This window comes from Eumetopias jubatus, unplaced genomic scaffold (genome assembly GCF_037043125.1).
Source record: "Eumetopias jubatus isolate StellerSeaLion01/CBP00866 unplaced genomic scaffold, mEumJub1_p1.0 scaffold_13, whole genome shotgun sequence".
Lineage (NCBI taxonomy): Eukaryota > Metazoa > Chordata > Mammalia > Carnivora > Otariidae > Eumetopias > Eumetopias jubatus.
This window is the reverse complement of record NW_028274819.1, coordinates 9,512,867-9,528,093: the sequence shown is the minus strand read 5'-3', so window position 1 is coordinate 9,528,093 and position 15,227 is coordinate 9,512,867. Positions and strand designations below refer to the sequence as shown.

Here is a 15,227-nt window from a genome sequence, read left to right as displayed (position 1 = left end):
AGAGTAGCTATAGCAATGGAATGAGATCACGTGTGTCAATGGTCTAGGTCTGGCTATCAAGCTGCTATCTAGTAGTTCCTAGACATTTTCTTCCCAGAGTTTTTCAGGTGCCAGTTGAGTCCACAGCTTTTTAACTCATGGATTCAGATTCATAAAATGTTATAGCTGGAAGGATTTGGGGAGAGTTCTCACTTCCAGAAGTGCCAGTGTTCTCTTAGTCTTTGATAATAAATCTTCAAGGGGGGCTCTGGGAACAAGGAGCACTCACTGTATCTGCTAGTGAATAGATCTCACTGTATCTACCAGTCCTCCTGGTTTTCTAGGAGTGCTCCCAGTATTTTGTAATAGAATGAGTACACTCAGAGGGGTGGGATTTCTGTTTGCTAGATTAATTCTGGCTATCTATTCCACAATATTTTTGTATGTCTTCTTACCCTTGATACTGACCCAAGTCTTCTTCCGTCTTTATTTCATCTATCTAAGTGTCCTCCTCTTTCCCTCTATTGCCTCTGATGTAAACCTCTCAAATTCTTTGCATAGTTTGACATCTGATCGGGGGTCAGATCAGTTCCTGATAGGGTACCTCCCTGGCTACAGCATGGTTACAAAGATGTGGAGTGTTAGAGAATCCACATTAAGAAAAGTGGTCACTTTAAGTCTCCCCACAGTTCCACTGGAGTCAGGAAAGAGCCCCATTCCCTGTCTCTCACCCTCTCTAAGGAATTCTGTACATCCATGCAGGAATAAAAAAGCCAGTCATAACTTTGTGTATAAGCTTCAAATGTATTCAAACTGATTACCTGGGGGTTTTGTTTGTATGTGTGAATTTAGCTTTTTAACCATATCTGCATCCAGTGACATAACCCAGTTCTTTAGTCTCAAGCTGTCATCTTCCACCATATAAAGAGTGTGACCTGCTCTTCTGCAGATTGACCTACAGCTTCTCTGCTCTCTGGAGAGATCTGACTCTACCATTCCCTTAAAAATTGATTTTAAAATCTCCTCTAACCCAAAATTCAAGACAAAAGCAAGGTGTCATTCTACTCAGGCAAAACGTAATTGTGTGAAATATAAAGAAATTAAATTCCGCCAAACCAGGAGAGTCTTGTAAAGGAGGGACTATGATATAAAAAAAGATAAAAACTGAACTAGGGATCAGTAAGCCTATATTCTAGTCCTGGATCCTCTGATTGCTCTTCATTATGAAGTCACAGCTTCCCAATTCACCCATTTTCTTTGGCATTATTATAGGATAAGATCATATAACCTTTTGGATTCCTGTCTAGTTCTAACATCAGGGAGCCACGGGGAAAATATGATTTTCCTTAGGTTGATTGTATTTCCTTTTCTTCACCAGCCAAAGACATCCCCTCTCTAACCTTTGCAGCTGATTTGTCGAACTTCCTCCTTCAACGTGCAGCCATCTATAAGAGAACACTTGAGAAATATAACCCACCTCAAGAAGTCATTCAGGCCAAGATGGAAGTGAAGGCCTGCACAGATTAAATACCCTTTAAGAACAGAATGCTAATTGCAAGCACATTTATAATTTCTTTCTTTTTTGGGCATAGAGGCTTCTGCTCAGTTGAGCGGCCAGGAGTGTGGTCAGGGTGCTGCTCTATCAAGGGCACAGGTGGTAGAAGTACCTACCTCCCTGCTCACCGCTGATAGGGGGACCAGGGGCCACAGGGTGGATGATGTTACACCAGAAGAACTATACTAAGTCTACACAGAGTGTCTGGGCACATTCCTCCTTCTCAGGTCACTTCCCTGGGTGCCAGGTTCCCCATAGTGTCCTAAGGAGAACACCTGGGGCCCCAAGCAGTGATGTTGAAGGGCCAAAGCCTGACTGCCTCCTTGCCTGGGAGCTTTCCTGAGGGTGAGTTCTCCCCCTCTGAGTGGACACAGTCACAGCAGAATCCCATGGGCATGTTGGGAGTGTTGAATGAAAAGACAGCTAGAAGGAAGGGAACCCAGCCCTCTGTCAGCATGGAGGGCAGTTGGCTGGGCACTCTGCCAGCTTCTGCAGAGCCAAGGTCTACCCCCCATACCTCAGCCCACTTCACCTCTCCCTGCCCACAACTCTCTCCCTTATTGTGCTCATGTCCAGAAATACTCCTTCCTTTGCCTCCTGCAGCCACGTGTGAAGGTGAAACACTTAAATTAGATCTTGTCAAGAAATAAGATATTTAATGGTGTCTCTCTGCCTATCCACAACTGGATTTAGGTCATAAGGTTCAGTCACAAAGACCCACCGGCGCTGGGTTTTCAGTGCTGAGAAGACATGTGCCATCTGGTTGAATTTCCACACCAGGAGCCTGGGACTCTCCTGAAAGCAGTATTCCCCAAATCCCCTCCTACACCTGTCCCAGTCTCCCACCCTCATATCCACAGTTTCAGTGCAGTAAAAAATTAGAGTCATCCACCCTGGGATAGCAGAGAAAAAATCCTGAATTGCTCCTCCTTCCATTAGAAACCTGAGTAAGGAGGGCACATGTGGTGATGAGCACTGGGTGTTATATGCAACTAATGAATCACTGAATACTACATCAAAAACTAATGATGTATTATATGTTGGCTAATTGAACATAAAAAAAAAGAAAACTGAGTCTTACTCTTGGGTCACCTCAGGCTTTATTTGCCAGAACACAGAAATGTATTTTTCCTGAATTGCATCATTTGTTGTAATTATGTCAGGTGTATTTAGTTTACTATCCTCCCTGGTTTCTTGTCTTGTGCCCATTCTACTTGTCTTTTGTTGCATGAAACTTCACTGACAATATCTGGTGAGTACAGTCTGTGTAAAGGTGTCATCTCCAGGAGCAGCACGATTGACCTTCTGTCTCCCTCTTATCTATTTCAGGAGAATATCCTGAAATGTTGTTCAACATGAATCTTATATTTTGCCTCAATAAATCACTTCCCCTGCATTTCTCTATTTGTCTTCTTATTATCCCACAGTCTCTGGCCTTAAGTTGGGGTGATCTTTGTCATGAAGTGGCCATTGGGTGTTGTCAATAGTTAATTTCAGTGCTATTGTAATGGAATTGTTTCTCTAATTTCTCTTTCTACAGTTGTGTTGCTAGTGTATAAGAAAGCAACTGATTTCTGTGCATTGATTTTTTATCCTGCCACATTACTGAATTGTTGTATGAGTTCTAGTAATTTGGGGGTGGAGTCTTTTGGGTTTTCCACATAAAGTATCATGTCATCGGCGAAAAGAGAGAGTTTGACTTCTTCTTTGCCAATTTGAATACCTTTTATTTCTTTTTGTTGTCTTATTGCTGTTGCTAGGACTTCTAGTACTATGTTGAACAATAGTGGCGAGAGTGGGCATCCTTGACATGTTCCTGATCTTAAGGGAAAGGCTCTCAGCTTTTCCCCATTGAGGATGATATTTGCTGTGGGTTTTTCATAGATGGATTTTATGAACTTGAGGAATGTTCCCTCTATCCCTATACTGTGAAGTGTTTTAATCAGGAAAGGATGCTGTATTTTGTCAAATGCTTTTTCTGCATCAATAAGATACCTCAGAATAAACTTAACCAAAGAAGTAAAGGATCTATACTCTAGGAACTACAGAACACTCATGAAAGAAATTGAAGAAGACACAAAAAGATGGAAAAATATTCCATGCTCATGGATTGGAAGAATAAACATTATTAAAATGTCCATGCTACCCAGAGTAATCTATACCTTCAATGCCATCCCGATCAAAATTCCAATGACATTTTCAAAGTGCTGGAACAAACAATCCTAAAATTTGTATAGAAAAGACCCCAAATCATCAAGGAAATGTTGAAAAAGAAAAACAAAGGTGGGGGCATCACGTTGCCCGATTTCAAGCTATATTACAAAGCTGTGATCACCAAGACAGCATGGTACTGGCACAAAAACAGACATAGACCAATGGAACAGAACAGACAACCCAGATATGGACCCTCAACTCCATGGTCAAATAATCTTTCACAAAGCAGGAAAAAACATGCAATGGAAAAAAGACAGTCTCTTCAATAAATGGTGCTGGGAAAATTGGACAGCCACATGCAGAAGAATGAAACTCAACCATTCTCTAACACCATACACAAAGATAAACTCAAAATGGATGAAAGACCTCAATGTGAGACAGGAATCCATCAAAATCCTAGAGAAGAACATAGGCAGTAACCTCTTTGACATCACCCACAGCAACTTCTTTCAAGATACATCTCCAAAGGCTAGTGAAACAAAAGCAAAAATGAACTTTTGGGACTTCATCAAGATAAAAAGTTTCTGCACAGCAAAGGAAACAGTCAACAAAACAGAGAGGAAATACAGAGAATAGGAGAAGATATTTGCAAATTACACTATATACAAAGGGCTGGTATCCAAGATCTATAAAGAACTTCTCAAACTCAACCCCCAAAAAACAAATAATAAGTCAAAAAATGGGCAGAAGACACGAAAAGACACTTCTCTGAAGAAGACATACAAATGGCTAACACATGAAAAAATGTTCATCATCATTAGCCATCAGGGAAATTCAAATCAAAACCACATTGAGATACCACCTTACACCAGTTAGAATGGCAAAAATGGACAAGGCAAGAAACAACAAATGTTGGAGAGGTTGTGGAGAAAGGGGAACCCTCTTGGTGGGAATGCAAGTGGGTACAGCCACTTTGGAAAACAGTGTGGAGGTTCCTCAAAAAATTAAAAATAGAACTACCCTATGACCCAGCAATTGCACTCCTGGGTATTTACCCCAAAGACACAGATGTAGTGAAAAGAAGGGCCATATGCTCCCCAGTGTTCATAGCAGCAATGTCCGCAATAGCCAAACTGTGGACAGAACTGAGAAGCCCTTCAACAGATGAATGGATAAAGAAGATGTGGTCCATATATACAAGGGAATATTACTCAGCCATCAGAAAGGATGAATACCCAACTTTTACCTCAACATGGATGGGACTGGAGGAGATTATGTTAAGTGAAATAAGTCAAGCAAAGAAAGTCAATTATCATATGGTTTCACTTATTTATGGAACATGAGGAATAGCATGGAGGACATTAGGAGAAGGAAGGGGAAAATGAAGGGGGGAATCGGAGGGAGAGATGAACGATGAAAGACTATGGACTCTGAGAAACAAACAGGGTTTTAGAGGGGAGGAGAGAGGGGGGATTGGTTAGCCTGGTGATGGGTATTAAGGAGGGTACATACTGCATGGAGCACTGGGTGTTATACGAAAACAGTGGATCGTGGATCACCACATCAAAAACTAATGATGTGCTTTCCAACCAGGGCCCGGCAGAATGGCTCCCGTGAAGAAGGGTGGCGAGAAGAAGAAGGGCCGTTCTGCCATCAACGAAGTAGTGATCAGAGAATACACCATCAACAGTCACAAGCGCATCCATGGAGTGGGTTTCAAGAAGTGTGCCCCTCGGGCACTCACAGAGATCCGGAAATTTGCCATGAAGGAAATGGGAACTCCAGATGTGCGCATTGACACCAGGCTCAACAAAGCTGTCTGGGCCAAAGGAATAAGGAATGTTCCATACCGTATCCGTGTGCGGTTGTCCAGAAAACATAACAAGGATGAAGATTCACCAAACAAGCTCTACACCCTGGTTACCTATGTACCTGTCACCACTTTCAAAAATCTACAGTTAATGTGGAGGAGAACTAATCGCTGATTGTCAAATAAAGGTATAAAACTGAAAAAAAAAAAAACTAATGATGTATTGTATGGTGGCTAACATAACATAATAAAATTTTAAAAATTAAAAAAAAAGTTAATTTCAGAGACCTAATGTCCAGTTATCCATGGCAGCCTGGGGAGCAGGGACCAAAAGAGGAAATATTTCCACAGGAATCATCATATCACTTTATAGATTTCCCATTTCATATGGCCACCAGCAAAAATGAGTTTCAGTATAATAAACAATACAAACATTCCTGCTATGGTTTTGTATGATGGATACCTAGAGCCTAACTCTCTGGCCAGTCATGCAGTTCTCAACCAGCAGCATCACTAATATTGTGTCCTTATCACAGCCACAAACAACCTGTTTGGTCCTTGTACCTTCACTCTGGATTTGATCCGGTGAATTCTCTGGGATAATTTGTTTTCCATCTACTTCTCAAGTTTTAGTGAATCTCCAGGGTTCACCCTTCATTTAACTCTTTTTGACTCTGCACATGCACATTGCTCATCGACATCTAGACCACTCATCAACACCTCAGGCTAATGCTTTCTCCCTCACATTTTCCCGAGAGCTCCAGAAACAGCAACCGGGTGCCATCTGCACAACTCCTTTCAAGACTCCACAGTTACTTTAGAAGAAATGTAGAAAACTATACACGTTGCCTCCCTGCAACCTGCTCTACCTTCCAAGAGCCCTCCTTTCTCTCCAAGACCTCAAGCCATGAGGCACCCGATGCAGACAATTTAGTTTCCACCGGCTGCTGCAAAACAGTACCACACACTTATGGTGGTAAACACCAATTATTTTCTCAACATTTGGATGACAGAGTGCAAAATCTGTAACACTTTTCAGAAATCATTGTGTCAGGAGGGCCACGCTACCTCTGGAAGATTGAGGTGAAAATCTAGTCATGGCTGCTTCCAGCTTTGATGGCTGGAAACCATCATTCCTTGTCTTGTGTCCCATCACTCTGATCTCTGCCCTATGAGGTCACACTGCTTTCTCCTTTTCTTGTGCCTGTCAATCTCCCTCTGTCTCCTTCATATAAAATATATGGGGTTGTGGGGCACATGGGTGGCTCAGTAGGTTAAGTGTCTGCCTTCGACTCAGGTCATGATCCTGGATCCTGGGATCCAGCCCTGCTTTGGGTTCCCTGCTCAGAGGGGAGACTGCTTTTCCCTCTACCTCTGCCCCTCCCCCCACTTCCCCTTCCTCCTTGCCCTGTTGGTGCTCTGGGTCACTGTCTCTCTCTCTCTCTCTCTCTCTCTCTCTCTCTCTCTCTCTTAAATAAATAAATAAATAATAAAATTCTTTAAAATACATGAGGCTGCATTCAGAAGACAATCCCAAAAAATTTGGGACAATCTGTCCATGACAGAATCTAGTTTTGTCACATAGACAAAGTCCTTTTTCACCAGGAAGGGTAACATTGCAAGTTGCAGGGATTAAGATGTGGGTATCTTTTGGGGAGCTTTATAATTTTACTGCATTCACATCCGCCTGATACCCAAAAGTTTACTGAATTCTGCCCCTTCTCTTCCTGTCACCACAGCCTCACTTCTGAGCTTCCCCTCCTTGCCATCCCCACAGCCATCATCACTGTCCAGTCCCATCCTGCCTGGCTTGGGTCCAAGTCTCCTATGTGGTTTCCTGGGCTCTGCCATACTTTCCTGCAATACATATTCCTCATTGACACAAAAGTGACCTTCCCTTCCAACTGTGAATCTGATCTCACTCCTACAACCATGAATTACTAAAGGTTATGTGTTTCCACACCTTTTGAGTAAGAGGAGTTTTTGAATCTTATACCCAACTCTCAAATTATAGTCAGCCATTGATACTGCCTCTTGACTGAAAAATAGAAGATAACAGCTATTTACTATTATCAATTTTTAACAATGCCTTATAATAAATGTGTATTTTTAACACATCAGGAAATATGTACACTCAAATGGGTCCCCTTTTGTGAAATATATTTCATATTCAGCCTACACAATTAATGTTCAGTGGACACAAGGATTATGGAGCTCTTGTAAACTCTGGGATACTCAAACTACAGACATACTGCTGGGATGATCAAGGTCCACAATTTGCATTGCACACAGGACATCCATGGCTCCATATCTGGGCACCCCTTAGCCTTTATCCTTGAGCACCCAGGACTCAGTGCTCAGCCATAGTTGTCTACATACCATTCACTTGTGTATCATATTGAGTCACTTGATTGTAACAGGACAGGTGAGGTTCTCTTTGCCTCTATATCCTCCCTGAATAAGACAGGCTACAACTTCACCTGTAAGGTCTGTTTCATTTCTCCTCCTTTGTGAAACTCTTTCTGAGTCACACACCCTAAAACAAATCTTTATACAAAGACACACATTTCACCCTCAACGACACACACACAGATACACAGTTTTACAATCACACACAGACAAACTCAGAAACACACGATATCACACTCCCACACAGACGCACGCATGCACACACACACACACATCCTCCTGTTATCACTTTGCCTTTCTGTGATATCCATATCACAGAGTGCTTTTGGGTAAATTAGTAATATAAAACAACAAATTTTATCAATCACCATTGCTGTTTCTAAAATACTAAGCATTTACATTCATTGAGACTTTTATTGGCTGGTCATTATCCTGGAAGGTTTACATGTTCTGTCTCACTTAGTCCCTACTAGTAGCCAGGAAGGTAAAAGATTATTACCACCATTGAATGTGGAGATGAAGAATGTCTTCCTCAAGTGTCCTCAATCCTTGCTCTGTGTTAAAATCAACTGTGACACTACATCAAAAACTAATGATGTAATGTATGGTGATTAACATAACATAATAAAATAAAATAAAAATGTAAAAAAAACTCACTGAAAAAAAAATCAACTGTGAAGATTTCAAAAGCAACTGATGCCCAGACTGTCCCCCCACACTGCCAGGACCAACCTGTGAATATCTCTGCAGGTAGAACCCATGCAGTCCTCTTTACTTCATCTCCATCTTGTTTAGGTGTCAGTGGTTCAGTGACTGGGGAGACAGAGCCATGGGTTCATGGGGGGAGGAGGACAAGAATCTCCATGAGACTCAGAGAACACCCAGCATCACCATGGTGGTCACTTTGAGATATTTTGGGTTTTATTTTAAGTTTTATTCTTTTTTTAAGATTTTATTTATTTATTTGACAGAGAGAGAGGTAGCAAGAACAGGAACACAAGCAGGGGGAGTGGGAGAGGGAGAAGCAGGCTTCCCACTGAGCAGGGAGCCCGATGTGGGCCTCGATCCCAGGACCCTGGGATCATGACCTGAGCCGAAGGCAGACACTTAACAACTGAGCCACCCAGGTGCCCTTAAGTTTTATTCTTATTTAAGTAATCTGTACACCCAATATGGGGCTTAAACTCATGACCCTGAGATCAAGAGTCCCATGGTTTTCCCACTCAGCCTGCCAACCACCTCCTGCCTTGAGACCTTTCCTTAGCTACTTCTGTAAACCGTCAATCCTGCTCATTTCAGGGGTTTTCATTGGTTCCGCTGTTATAAACTTAATAAACTTAGGGTTCATACAGGAACATATTCCTTCATGAGCTGCTGCTAGAGAGTGTGAGGTGAGATAAAGCAAGACTGCAGAGGCAGTTTGGGAGGAGAGAAGTTTATAGAATGATTATTTACTGCAACAGAGTTTCTGTTTGAGATGACTTCTGCAAATGAGTAGCCATTACAACATTGTGAATGTACTTAATGCAGTGGAATTGACATTTAAAAAGTTTAAATAATAAATTTTATCTTACATATATTTTACCAAACACACACACACGCACACATGCACATATGCACACACAGAGACTCCTCAGGCTATAGCACCTTGAGGCGGCAGAAAGATAACTAAATGGGAGCCAGGCCTGTAGTTCAATCTCCACTGGACATATACCCCCAGAGTTGCTGACACCTCAAAGTCAAATAACGTCTGGTGTCAACTCACTGATTCACCTCCTAGATTTTTCTTTGTTGACATATGCCCAATTTTCTAGAAACTTTGGTTCAACTCACAACTGTGTTTAGCCAAGCACAAAGGATGACTGTATGCAGAATCTTTTGACTTTGTCTTTGAAGCCTCTAATTTTCCCCTGGACACAGATTACCACTCTCTGCCCAGGGACTCCTCCTCGAATGGCTTCTCCCTGCATCCATTTTACTCGCTATGAAAAGTCAACACTTTGAACACAAAGCTCTGCTTTTCCCATGGCTTATTTCAAGCAAACCTTCAAAGGTGGTCCATTTCTTAGGATATGAAGTCTAATGTCTCCATGCTGAAATTAGCATATTCAGGCCTGTATAATAATCAAAATCTCACATTGTTTAAAAATTAAGACTTCTCCTTTCTTTCACTCCTCTACTACTACTTTTCTCTACTGGCTACTAACCATAATTTCTGGCAGAGTTAGGGCCTAAAATGAGATGAGACAAGAAACAAGAAAGTTCTTAACTGACTTACATTCTTTTTTAAGATTTTATTTATTTGACAGAGAGAGAGAGAGAGAGAACAAGCAGGGGGAGCTCTAGGCAGAGGAAGAAGGAGAAGCAGGTTCCCTCCGGAGGAGGGAGCCCAATGTGGGGCTCAATCCCAGGACCCTGGGATCATGACCTGAGCCGAAGGCAGACACTTAACTGACTGAGCCACCCAGGGGCCCCAACTGACTCATATTCTTTTGTATTTAGTGTAGATTCTCTGGGCCAGGCAGCTCCTTCTCCTGTGGATCCTTTCATGGGTCTTCAGAAAGCCCAGATTACCAAGATCTCTTCATCAAATCATGGTTAAAAAACACTCGAAGTAAAACAAAGAGCTCTGGAAAAATTAAAAATATGACCTCTGGAAAAAAATAATAATGAGTTGGAAGACAAAGCAAAATCATAGAACAAAAGTAGTGTATGTGTAGTGGAAAGGATTAAGAAAACAAATATGAGAGAATGGAAAAGCATATTAAAGCATCAATCCGTGGTGCCCAACTATAGGACTCCAGAATGAGACAGACCATGATGAGAAGAAAATTATCAAAGAAATCTATAAGATAATTTCCTAGAAGTGAAAAATATGAAACTGAATATCCCACTCACTCCTCACATCAAAACACATTTCTGTGATTCTTTTGAACACCACTCAGAAGAAAGTTGTTTCTTTCAGAAGGAAATACTAGGGGGGCGCCTGGGTGGCTCAGTTGGTTAAGCGACTGCCTTCGGCTCAGGTCATGATCCTGGAGTCCCGGGATCGAGTCCCACCTCGGGCTTCCTGCTCAGCAGGGAGTCTGCTTCTCCCTCTAACCCTCTTCCCTCTCGTGCTTTCTATCTCTCATTCTCTCTCTCTCTCAAATAAATAAATAAAATCTTAAAAAAAAAGGAAATACTAGGTCATATCCAAGAATGGGGAATACAACTTGATTCAACACAAGACTGGAAGACATAAAAGTTAGATTAAAAATTCAGAGGCTGCAACCTGTAATTGTATATGAATAGAATTTTGTATGAAGTCAACTATCACTTAAGCATGAAGAAAATGGAGATTTTGAGAGTGCAAATCTTCAAAAGCTTTATCTCCAGTGAACTGTTCCTCAGAAGATATGGAAGGATATGCTTTACCAATAAGGAGTAGATGAGGAAAGAACGAATGGAACCCAGTGCATGGAACACAGGATATAACAAAAGTTTTTATGGATGAATCAGTAAAGAACAGTTTAAAAAATATTGAGAACACAACAAAACCAGGAGACACAGTGAAAGAAGTTGTAGACCTGTATGAGGCTATTTGGTGTGGGCAAGAATAGAGACAACTCAAGCGCTTCTCATTGGAAGCTGTTTTCAATAGTTTCCTTTTTCAAAACAGTGCTTCCATATCACTTCCTTAAAAGGAAATTTCTGAGGGACACCTGGCTGACTTAGTCATAAGTGTATGTGACACTTGACCTCAGGATCGTGAGTTCGAGCCCCATGTGGAATGTAGAGATACTAAAAATAAGTAACCTTTAAAAAATAAAATGAAAAATTTGAAAAATACGAGAAGTTGTTAGAAATGAAAGGGAAGGAAAATATAGAAGAAGAGGGTCAAAAACAAATGGTATTGCATGGAGCACTGGGTGTTATACACAAACAATGCATCATGGAACACTACATCAAACACTAATGATGTACTATATGGTGACTAACATAACATAATAAAATAAAATAAATAAATAAAGGTCAGGGAAAATTTGGCCAAAACTATGTTATGATTCAACAAATTATCTCAGGTCAACTATGAATCTACACTGCATCAAACTTAGGAGCAACTTATGTATTTTATTGAAAGAATTTTAATGAATTTCCTTAAATAATTAACTATCATGTCAAATGACAAGACATTAGAGAAGTGAAAAAGATACCAATATATCCCTTAGAGTGAGATTCTACCATAGAATTCAAAGGCCATAAGACATTCAGCCAAGAACAAAGCCTTATGAGCTGAACATCCTCTCTGAAGGAAGACTTTGGGAGGAGGTGAGGACTGAGGACTGAGTTGGATTTTGAAGGGCAAAGAGGATGTGGATGACAGGATGGAGAAACCAAGGCCCTCCGTGAACAAGAACAAGATGAGATCTGTGCACTCAATGACACAGATGCCCTCAGTCCGGCCGGCATCTCTCTGCACTGGGGCTCCACTCACTGTCCACTTAGTGTGAGGATACCCAGCACTACTGATATTTTGCCACAGGGCAAATGCTTTTAGTGATTTCTCTAACACTGAGTTTCTCAACCAAGACTCTACTAACATGTGAGGATGAAAAGGTCCTTTTTGAGTAAATGTCCTAAGCATCCCAGGTTGCTTAAGAAGAGCACTAATCTCCACCCACTTGATGTCAATAGCGTGCCACCCACCTTGTGGGGACACCCAAAACATCTCCAGACATTGACAAATGCCTACAAGTATAGAAGGAAGGAGAGAGTCAATCAGATTGTGTAGAAAATCACTGTTCTCACAATGCAAATACATTGTATCAGTTCTGCCATATCCTCCTTGTAATTCCCCTGAGGACCAGAGCTTTACAACTCTGCATTCCTTCAGGTAGCAAAAAATGCTGGGCACATAGTGGAGGGAAAATTACTAACTCAATATAGAAGATAATGATGTAGATATCTAATGATCCATACGAACTGTCACAGGTAAATGGGGATTAAATGCCAAATCACACATTTCTTGGCAATGTCAAGTTGTGTAAAGTTCAGGGTTTTGGTGAACGAGCTAAGGAAAATTCACTGGAGGTGACAACTGATCCTAGTTTGGATTCCAAATCTGGCTTCCAGCCTCAAGTCATCAGATAGATATGGGATAGATTGGATCAAATTTACATTGGCTCAAAGTAATGGTTACATCTGGGGAACAGGGTGACTGAGGTGGCCCAGTCCGTGCATGGCATGGGTTACCACTTTCTCCTGTCCTCACCAGCCCTCTCCCTGTTATGACACTAAAGTCCTCATCCAGGAAGATAAATAAGGTGTTGTTAGCACTGGGATGACAGGCTGGTGACTGGTTTTAGTGTGGGGTTTGATCCCTGACTTCACTAAAGATTCAAATTTAAATGCACGCCTCTTTCTAAATAGACCTAATAATAAAACATGTAATATAATCAGTGAAATCTTTCTATATATTCAAAATCTATCCTGAAAAGCAGTTGCACAACAATTAATTAAGCACCTACTGTATCACTGCCTTCACACAAAGACCAGAGGTGCACAGGCAGTACACTGTGGGAGCATAACAGGGAGGAAGAACATGGGATCAGGATCCTAGAGATGTCAGGAGTGAGCTGCACACACAGATCCAAGGTGTCTTGGCAAGGGAGACCTAGAGATTCAGAGTCAGGAAAGAGCACAAGAAGAGGGTTGTCTTTGATGTGACATTGGGAAGGAATAAGGAGTTTCAGCCCAGTGGGACTGAGTCAAGGACAGTGGCGAGGGGAGTCTACAGGGAGCAAAGTCCTCAGCAGAAAACTGGCAGGCTTACACCGGAGTCAACCTGGAGTTCACATAGGGCAGTCGTGTGAGTCAAGATCTCAAGATCCATTTGAGCCATAAGATGAAAGTCCGTAAGGCTCAAACTAAGAAAGTCAATAGTGTTGAGATGTTTCTCAGCAAGAACACCAGGCTCCTTACCCTGGTTACCACCCATAAGTGTGGGCTGATGATCAACTTACTTGACCTCTCTTGTCACACTGTCTGCAGCTGGGGAGAAATGATATGCCCACCTCGTGGGGAGGTGTTGGGGGAGAGGACATGACCTCCAGTTGACTCATAGTTATACTCAGGCAACTGGAGACTCCTCACCCACCCTCCTGTTCCTTGGAATGCAGGTTCCACTTGCCTGCTCCACTCCCAGAAGCAGCCCCAAGCACAGTGCCCTGAGATAGTGATGTGGTATTGAGATCATCTGAACTGGGTATGTGACTGTACCCACTTAAGACCTCTCTGTAAACTTTCTGATTCTGGCAGGTGGGTGTGGAGATTTACCCTTTTTGTGACTACCCAAGACAACTTTCTTATGTAAGATCCCTTGCTCATTAAACCTGCCACATACCAAACTGGAGTGGCCAGCCTTTTCTTCAGTTTCTCCCTACACTCTGTGTAATGGGGGCTGCCTTCAGATTACACCTGGAAAACTGCAGAGGAGGTTGCCAACCAAGGGAAGGTGACCACACATCTCAGTTTTCTCAGAAGAATCCTGGTTTATGTTGCTCTCCTGGCATGCCATCCATTTTGAGACCTCTTTCACACTCTAAAGTATCCCCATTGGACCAATAAGTGTCATGATCATCCTTCATGTTCTGTTGTTGTCAAAATAAAGGAGGTTTGCTCCAGTGCCTTGCCTCAAGTGACCCTTCTTTTTTTAAAGATTTTTATTTATTTATTGAGAGAGATAGTGATAAGAGAGAGAGCATGAGAGGGCGAAAGTCAGAGGGAGAAGCAGACTCCCCGCTGAGCAGGGAGCCTGATGCGGGACTCAATCCCGGGACTCTAGGATCATGACCTGAGCCAAAGGCAGTCGCTTAAACAACTGAGCCACCCAGGCACCCTCAAGTGACCCTTCTATTAGTATTTGCCATTCATGTTTTATTGAATTTTGGAACAGATAAATACCCATTGCTGCTGGGCTTTGAGAAGATTACTAAACCAACAGTATGGAAGATGTTTGACAGAGAAGTTATGTGTAAATTATATCTCAATAAAATCCTTCCGGGGCACCTGGGTGGCTCAGTCATTAAGCATCTGCCTTCAGCTCAGGTCATGGTCCCAGGGTCCTGGGATCGAGCCCCGCATCAGGCTCCCTGCTCCACAGGAAGCCTGCTTCTCCCTCTCCCACTCCCCCTGCTTGTGTTCCCTCTCTCACTGTGTCTCTCTCTGTCAAATAAATAAAAAATAAAATCTTTAAAAAAATAAAAATAAAAAATAAAATAAAATCCTTCCAAAAAGAACAGTGTCAAGTAAGCATGGATCAAAATACAGTGGTTTTTA

General features: G+C 42.0%; 1 pseudogene; it reads left to right on the top strand.

Moving 5' to 3' along the window:
- Positions 1-5,292: 5,292 nt before the first annotated feature.
- On the top strand, positions 5,293-5,673 carry LOC114220270 (large ribosomal subunit protein eL31 pseudogene; annotated as a pseudogene).
- Positions 5,674-15,227: the final 9,554 nt, after the last annotated feature.